Below are 9,443 nucleotides of genomic sequence, written 5' to 3'. Positions count from 1 at the left end.
AACGACCGCAAGAACACCCAGACATAGATATTTCCTCCAGTTTGCAAGATATAGTTGTCTCTCCTTGGAGTTGAGGCCCTTGGTATTCTAGACAACTTTCATTGGGAGAGAGAGGCAATTCTCCTAGCCCAGTGGGTGACTCGGCCGAGATTTCGGGCATGCAATGACAACGGCTGTAGCAGTAGGTCCAAGGTTTTTGATTTCCCTCTTTGAGTTTAGAAAGGTGAGGACTCTTATGATTGACTACAAATTCCGATTCCCAAGCTTGAATTTTAGTTTACAACGCCTCTTGAATCCCATTGGCACAGTCATGGGAAACCAAGATTCCAAGAGAGTTGAGAGTTTGATGGACTGAAGCACTTAGTAGTGGGATTACAACAATGCCTACATGGGATGGGTGGGGATTGGAGAGGACAGTTGGGGTTGGGTTGCAGTCGCTGGTGCAAGATGTAAGGTCGATGAGGGAGGGAAAGTGAGGGGGGACAATGAGCAGGCCTGAGGTGGATCCTAGCTAAGGACAAGGGGAGAGGTTTAGTAGGGGAGGATAAGGTGGGAAATAGTGGCCCCCAACATTAGGCGATGGGCGGTAGAGGCCTAGAGGGCGAGGATCAGAAGGGGAAGGTGAGCTGGACTAAAGTGGGCCCCAAAAGAGAGATGGGTCCCTACAAAAGTCAGGAGGGAGAGGAGCAAGTGGGTGATGAAAGGCCACATGGGTATAAGGCATATCCAAGAGAAAGTGTGGGCCAGATAGGGAAAGTAAAAATGGGCTTGGGTGGTTGGGGAAGGATAAAGGGAAGGCCACCGTTGGAAATGAAAACAGTTGGGGAAGGGTGTAAATGGTTGAAACTATTGGGAAAGGTAACCAGCATAACTGAAAACAAGGGGTCTTCTGTATGGGCCATAACTTTGTTATGGGCCTCAATGGCCACATCATCCACCACCAAGGACATGACGGGTCTCACCAGGGTGTCGAGTGACTATTCGACTTTCTCCTCTGGGTTGGGTGACTGTTTGGATTCCTCCTGAGGGACCATGGACATGTTGGGCCCCACCTGTGGGTCGAGCGACTGTTCAACTTCGCTCTGAGAGAGAGTAACCAATGCACCAACTTTAGAACTCTGGAAAAAGGTGACGACAAAGATGTCACGGTGCTTTGGAAGAATTGAGACATGAAAGGAGCCGAACATGACAAAGATTTTTAAGTTACTTTTTCTAATACTCTAAGACAAGAAAAGAAACACCAAATCTACTTAGGGGTTCTTCCTAAAAATAAAAAAGAAAGAAAATCACCCATGAAAACACTATGGTTTTGTATCCAAAATGGATTTTTCGTGCGAAAAGAAAATCAGATTGGATTTTGAATCTGGATATGGATCTTAACCAAAAGATATAGCAAATTTTCCGAAACCCAAGAGCAGGATGCAAACATGGGTTTTAAGAATCGGGGCTCTGAAACCTAAAAAAAATGAATCCAATTCGAAAAAAAGGGTGTTTTCCAAAAAAAATTCTAAGTCAAGAATCAGCGGCAAGCGTTGCTATGATTTTTTATTTTGAAAATAACAAATTTTAGGAAAACTTATAACAAAAAAGACCTTTTCAACAATGTATGACATGCCAGGAACTGATAGACAGGTGCCAAGATATGGCCCCAAGAATGCTCCTAAAATAAGTGATAAACAGGCACTACTGCCCCTATTCCGACTGATACTACCTATTTTTTGAGCACTTGTGCCAGAAATACAAAAAAAAACATTAAAAAGGACAGAGAAAGATGAATTTATTATCTTTTCAATGCCAGCATAATCATAATATTTCGATGGGCAATTAGGGAGATAAGCCTTCGAGAACGCAGGCTGGTCGGCTATTTCACTGCACGATGAAAATACTACAGGCTCATTTTGAATCGAAAAAACAAAAGCCCCAGACGGGTTGTCAACTCTCGAATTTTTAACACTTGTTGGGCCTTACACTTCTAACTCTACATATAACTTTGAAATTTTGCTTCATTCTCTAAGAATTTCCAATGAATTTCTTGTATTAGGATTTTTAGAGCAGCATTGGAGTTCTCTAGTTCCTCCAAAATGGATCTATATGAGAATTCTTAGGTCATTTCTTTGCTTTTGTCCAATGTGGCATACTAAATCATTTCAACTACATTTTCTGGATTTGTTTCTTTCCCATCGCGTTGGCCAAAAGAATCCTTTCCATGTGAGAAGGTCACCCTTGCTCCTAGATGTAAACCACCATCCAACAGAGCTTAGAGCTCCCTAGTGCCTCTAGGTAGTTTCTTAGCATTCTTAGGTGGATTTTGAGTCACAGACTTAAGTTGGTCAAGGTTCTCGAAACCTCGACCCATTTTAGTGATCAGGGTCCTTGGAGGATTAGTGAGATCCTTTTGTAGAATCATGGTTTGTGGTTCAATTCAAACAAGAGTCCAAACAAATCAAACAACACAGGAATCTAGATTTTAAAAATGGGTTTCTTAGTTCTCCTCGAAAGCTCCACAAATCTGTGAAGTCTACTCCAAATAGGTTCTAATAGGATATGATTTCTCTATACTAAACCTTTCATGATGTACCCGAACTAAGGTTTTTGATACTACGAAGGGGTTACCGGTTTCATTGGTCCACCACTGATATACTCAAGTTAATGGCTTCTGGTACCAGTGGGAGAATCTGAAAATCCAAAATATAAGATGGGATAGGGTTTTGAAAAACCAAACAGAAAACAATGGCTCTACAATCAAAATCCTAAGAGAGAGGATAAATATGGAAGGACAATCATGAAGCAAATAGTATCTTAATCAGAATGAATTTCTTAACTTGACGGGCGTTGAATTTCTTAACTTGAAGGACAAAAAAGAAACTAAATTGCATGTGATTCCCCGACAAGGATTTTTAAGTTATTTTTGTTAAGAATCTAAGACAAGAAAAGAAACACCAAATCAAATTAGGGGTTCTTCCGAAAAGTAAAAAAAGAAAGAAAATCACCTGAGAAAACGCTATGGTTTTGTATCTAAAATGGGTTTTTCATTCAAAAAGGAAAGCAAATTGAATTTTGAATCTGGATATGGATCTTAACCAAAAGATATAGCCAGGTCCAAACAACACACAAGAGCAGAATGTAGACACGGGCTTTAAGAACCGGGGGCTCTGAAACCCAAGAAAAATGAATCCAATATGAAATGAAGGGTTCTTTCTGAAAATTTTTCTAAGTCAAGAATCAGTAGCAGGCATTGCAACTGATTTTTGCTTCTGAAAATAACAGATTTCAGGAAAACTTCCAATAGAAAACACCTTTTCAACAATGTATGGCATGCCAAGAACCGACAGACGGGTGCCAAGATATGGCCCCAAGAATGCTTCTAAAATAAGTGATGAACAGGCGCTACTACCCCTATTCTGACTGATACTACCTATTTTTTGAGCACTTGTGCCAGAAATGCAAAAAAAAAACATTAAAAAGGACAGAGAAAGGTGAATTTATTATCCTTTCAATGCCAGCAGAATCACAATGATTCGATGGGTGGTTAGGGAGATAAGCCTCCGAGAATGCAGCCTGATCGGATATTTCACTGCACAACGAAAATACTACAGGCCCATTTTGAATAAAAAAAACAAAAGCCCCAGACGGGTTGTCAACTCTATTTCAAAACTGGACAAACTTAGATATGAATCTTGGATTTTTAATGAGCCAAACAATATGATTTTTAAATACTGGGTTGATGAGATACAGACAAAAGAGCAGGCACTTTCAGTGAGTAACAATCACTGAAATGATTGTTTTTTGTTGTTTACTCTTGTTTTCAGAGATTGTAGAAACAAGATTTAAAGATGATCCAAACATGTGAAACGTAGTCGTGTTCATTTGCTTTTCGATGAGCTTAATTTTATGTGATTTTTAGTTAAAGAAGATTTGTATGATATCTATGCGAAGGTCAAGACACCGGCAATTGTATGATGTGAACCTTTGAGCTCGAATTAGAAAACAAGTGAAGTTAAAAACATTCTGATGATGCATGAAATGCACATCATTTTCATACTTTATTCATACATGTAGATGTAAATTCAAGGTTAAGAACCCATTTATGGATGTATTTGGGTATAAAAAAGCTACAGTTTGAATCTCACTCGAATCAAAGTTAAAATGAGAAAGATAGTGCATTTTTTATGGTTTTGGAGCAGATTTCGAGACCATTCAGATTTAGATCCGATCCAGTAGCTCAAGTATGGATCATGGGATGGCTTCAAACCCTAAAGATTTGAAATCCCACATGATCCATAGTGTAATCCTTGAACATTTTTTCAAAAAAACCCTGATTATCAAACAATTAGGTAGTCATTTGTAATTCATTCGTAATATTAACTTGTAGTTAGAAGTAAATTAGATTTTAGGTAGTTTTTAGAATTAAGGATTAATGTAGAAGTATAAATAATTTAGGAAATTAGGGCTGGACACTTTTTGCTTTGGAAAAAATGCCCAGCTCATTCTTACTCTTACTCTTTTTCCCTCTCTCTATCTATTTCTCCCTCTTTCACGATTTCTTGTTCTCTTTCTTTTATTTTTTTCTTTCTTCTTCTTTCTTCCTCCATTTTCTCTTTTTCCCTCTCTCTATCTCTTTCTCCCTCTTTCACGATTTCTTGTTCTCTTTCTTTTATTTTTTTCTTTCTTCTTCTTTCTTCCTCCATTTTCTCTCTTTCTTCCGTATTTTTTTTCATGGTTTGTTGTGTTTGTTGTATGTTTTGCAGGTGTTGTAGACCACTGAAGAGGTCTCCTTAGTTGGTGTGTCGTCTACATCAACGGGAATCGGCCGGATCTCCTTCCCCCAACCGGCTCTCATCTTTTTCCTCCATCTTCATATTCTACAACTCGAATAGACCTCCAAACTGGGTGCAGCCACTTGCAAACATTGCAGTCCATGGTGAACACGTGGGTGGATCTTCCGAAGCATCAAATAGCTTTTTCTCTCCCCAACTCGTCGGGCAGCCTTCTGAGGTGCGTCTTCTCGCTCCTTTCTTGTAGTTAAATCACATAGCAAGATATTTGAGTCAAGACATAGTTTCTAGGTTTTTTTTAGCAACAAGTGTCTGCAGAATCATAAATTTTTTTTTACATTCGAAGATCAAGTTTAATATAGTTTAGTGAGTCAGTTTATCCTAGGTTGTTGGTTTTTGCTGATTTGTAAAAATCGGCTAGGTGATGTCTAGCCAATTTTGACGTTTTAGCATTCATGTGTTCTGGATTTTTTTCTGACTACAATAGGTTAAAAAGTGTATTTTAATTTCCTAAGATTGAGTATAGTTAGTGGTTAGTCTAGATAAAAATTTGTTTTTTTTGTATTTCATTTTTTTGTGTTATAAGTAATATTTTGTTTAGAATTTCAAACTCAACAATGGTTGTCGTCTTCCTCACAGAGAAGGCAGCTATTGCCAAAGCTTGCAGCGGGCATGATAGATTAGGAAAGTAATTTTAGTAATCCTTAAAGTCTTGATTCATTGAATGTAAGTTTTGGTCGATAGTTGGTTAATTTGGTTTTTACATTTTTTTTAGCAATGTTTCACAATTTTTTTTGTTAGTCCATGCATGTAGTTAGCCATTAGCTAGGTTAGTATATAGTTAGTATAGTTTTAGTTAGTCATATTTCAATTTTCTAATTTTTGTATGAAGGGGTTGTTAATGACTTTTGAGTCAAGGGCGATTTTATCATTTTGGAAGGTTAATAAACCAATTAATTTTAATTAAGGTAAGAATGGGATAATTCTTCAATGTGTCAGCCTAGGGGAAGATCACATTTGTTAAGTTTAGTAAGTGATTTGAAATTCAATCCAACTTACTAAACTCATCCCTTATTTGGAATTAAGTGGGTTATTGTCATTCCTTAATTGGATTAAGAGAAAATGTGTGCGCCCACTTGGGGCTGACGTTAAAGGCACTACAAGGTAAGTGAATCCCCTAAACAAAGAATATATGGGACCCATTTAATTCCTTGCCAGCCTAATTATTAATTAATAACCTCTTCTATTAGGTAACTTAGGATAGTAAAGTAATGTCATATTTCATTGGTCATATAGGCAAGTAGACAGACATTTTTTTATTTCTGCATGTCCATCTTGCATATTAGTTGGTTTAATTATTCTTTAGTAATTAGATTTTTCAGATTTTATTTTAGTGATTACTTAATGTGAGTAGGTTCCACAAAGGGGACAATTTTTAGTGGATAGTAATTAACTTCTTTCTAATGTGTTTTATTATTTTTTAGGTAATTTTGTGTTATACGTGAATGCTTAGAGTTCATCTTATATAATGTTTGTCAATGCTTGATTAGATATTATAGTGATTGATATTAATTTAAGTCTAAGTTTAGAGAATAGGCCAGCCTTCCATGTGCATTTGTTTTACATAATTTATGCTTAATTAGGAAGTAAATTAGTCTAATCGTCTTTTACCATTTTTTGCATTTACATTTGTTAGTATTCTTTTCATTTTAAAGTTTAGTGTGAGTAGATCGTACATAGGGGATTGTACAGTAGGGTGTCATCGTCTTAGATTATAAGTGTTATTTAGTTTAAGTAGTGTTTTTACTTGTGTACATTTAGTTTTACTTTAGAATTAATACATGTTTCTTTAATGATTTAGGTTTTACTTTAGAATTATTTTTTCTTAGATTAATTAAATTATGTTATTATCTTTCAGCAAAATATTAGGTGTGATTGATATGTTTTTGCATGAGCTTTAGATCAATATCGCATGAAGGGAATGACATTCAAATGGTTTTTGAATTGAAATTTTGAATCTGATTTTGCCGTCTTTGGCAATCATCATTTTATGTGCAAATTTTTAGAGTTTTAAAACGAAACCAATTCTGTTCTATCCATTTACATGTCCTCTATTTGCAAACCAAAATTCAGCTCAATTGGACTTGATTTGGTTGAGTTTTAAAGCGTTATTCAAAAAACAGTTTTTCGGAATTTTGAATTTCAGAACAGGCAAATTTTTAAATTTTGATTAATCTTGAAACGCTTATATCTAGAGATTCTGATGGAATTTTTGAAATCTGTAAAAAGAGTCATATTTATGCACATGTCAGAAATCTAACAAAACAAATTTTATAATTTTTTGATCTATTTTGACCCTTCAAACTGCATGTTTTTGAAAGTTTATCAAAAAGTGAAGCATGCACTATAGCAAGGGCAAAATAGATATTTCACAAACTAATTGATTTTCTGCAATCTTTAATAGTTTTCTACAGATTTTGTAGTTAAATTACAGAATTTAGTATAATTAGTTTTAGCATAAATTAGTTAATCTAAATAGAACTTACATTATAGTATCTTTTTATTTACATTATAATTTAGTGGTAGTTATTTTCAGAATTAATTTTAGTTTTATTTTTTAATTAATTATAGTGAATTCAGTTGCTGACTTTGTATTTTATTTCTTTTAGGTTGACAAGCATATTGCAGGTTAAAGGTTTATTTATGCCAAGGGTGTAAATATCATAGCTTATGAAATGATGAAAATGCCCTTGTGACTTGGAGGAAGCTTGAGCGGCCTAGTTTAGACTTTTCTTTATTTAATTTTATTTTAATAGTGTGTGATTTCATTTGTAGTTGATTTTGTTTTATTTTAACATTGGAGATATTAATAAATTAGAATTTTTAGAGATAACATCGAATATTGTCCCGTTCCCTGTGGATTCGACATGTACTTGCCACGATTATAGAAAGTCAGTTTTTATTTATTTGGTTGTCAATTTTTTAAAGTTTTTATTGAAAAACATGTTTTAAAAATACCATTGCAAAAGTACAACAACATTCGCATCACACATTTGCGAATGTATATCATGACTTTATGTGAATTTTTAGTTAAAGGAGGTTCACATGACTTTTACGCAAAAGTCAGGATGTTCACAAATGTATAGAGTGAATTCATCACGATCAACTTTTAAATTTTAAAAGGTTTGCATCAAGCTTGCGAATCTCAGAGGATCCTCATATTTCAAATGTGAATCTCCTCTATTGAAATTCAAGTTAGTATGTTCATATTTTTTTGTGAATTTTATCAAGTTCCCTAATTTTTTATATGAATCTCTTTGTTATTGAGATGTTGTGACCTGTGGACAACATACATATCTATCGCACGAACATCAACAGGTTAGATTGTGTGAAGGGTAAAAATTTCCTAAAAATCAAGAATAAAAAATTTGAACATGAGAATTTTGGTAAATTGAGAAGGATTTTATAAGAACAGTACAATCATTTTCTGACAAAATATACCGTAAACGTAGTAGGTACATACACATCTGTCCTCTCTTGTGGTTTGTTGTTCTGATTTGCGTTGACTGTTGGAACTGATCGATCCTATTCCGCGCTTCCCACGCAACAGCTATCACCACTTTTGCCTTCCATGGGAAGAGAAAAGGGAGCACGTCAACGATGTACAAATGGACTAGATTCTCCTCATGAACGTTTGGTTGCCCATACTGTAATCCGAATTCTTAACATTTCCAGCCGCCAGTACCAATGCTGAAATTCAAAATTATAAATGTAGCTTCGAAGAAAACATCCTCGTGCAACCAAAGTTATAACTTGACCAGGATTTTAAGTATTTTTTCCCTATTAGTGAAGATCCAAGATTTACCAATTTTAGGGGCATCATACATATACGTAGTAGTATTACAGTAGGAATTTTTTGAATTCCTGCACCTTCCCAATTATGTAAGTGCTCAATCTTGGACTGTTTCAGTACTCCGTGAGCATGTTCGGTAAGCAAATATATCCAATAGTAACTTGATTTAGCCAAAGCCGATTCTATGTTTGGGAGCCTTGCAATGGGATTGAAAAAACGGCTTTGGTGTGTTGCCAACATATTGTTTTTGCCACTGTGTGATGTTACTGTGTGATGTTGAGAGATGGAGTTGCCAAAAACATCCTCTGGTGAATGGTGTTGAAATGTTGTGTTGGGGCTGCCAACACCATTCCCAATGCATTGTTTCAGCAACGCCACTTCTCCCTAACAGCAAGAGAATATGAGAACATGGGGAAACCACGACACAACCTCTGATTCAAGGCTCCCAAACATAGCCTAAGATACACAGATTTTTTATCCACATTTTGTTTCACAAAAGCCTAACAACCCCAAATAAACAGTGCTTTGAACTCATTGTCAATACAAGCAATTTACTAGAAATCTTACTGTGAGCTCCTAAGATAGTATTCAATCGTTGAGCCTTTTCACAGTTTCCCTGATAGATTTGCAATGCACATGTAGGGAAGTGCTTTGGTTTCTCACTTTTGAGGCTCGTAGAAGTGGAAACTTTTGGGGCTGAGGAATCACGGCTTCCCATTATGATGAATGAGAGAGATCTAACCATATCGCCCTCACTTGCCTCACGCCAAAAGTGGGGGTCACTTTCATGGCTTAAGCTTAAGAAAGCGACTCTT

Source organism: Nuphar pumila, chromosome 6 (assembly GCF_984573655.1).
Source record: "Nuphar pumila chromosome 6, dmNupPumi1.hap1.1, whole genome shotgun sequence".
In the NCBI taxonomy this organism is placed as follows: domain Eukaryota; kingdom Viridiplantae; phylum Streptophyta; class Magnoliopsida; order Nymphaeales; family Nymphaeaceae; genus Nuphar; species Nuphar pumila.
The sequence above is the reverse complement of the archived record's forward strand: the minus strand, read 5'-3'. Positions refer to the sequence as shown.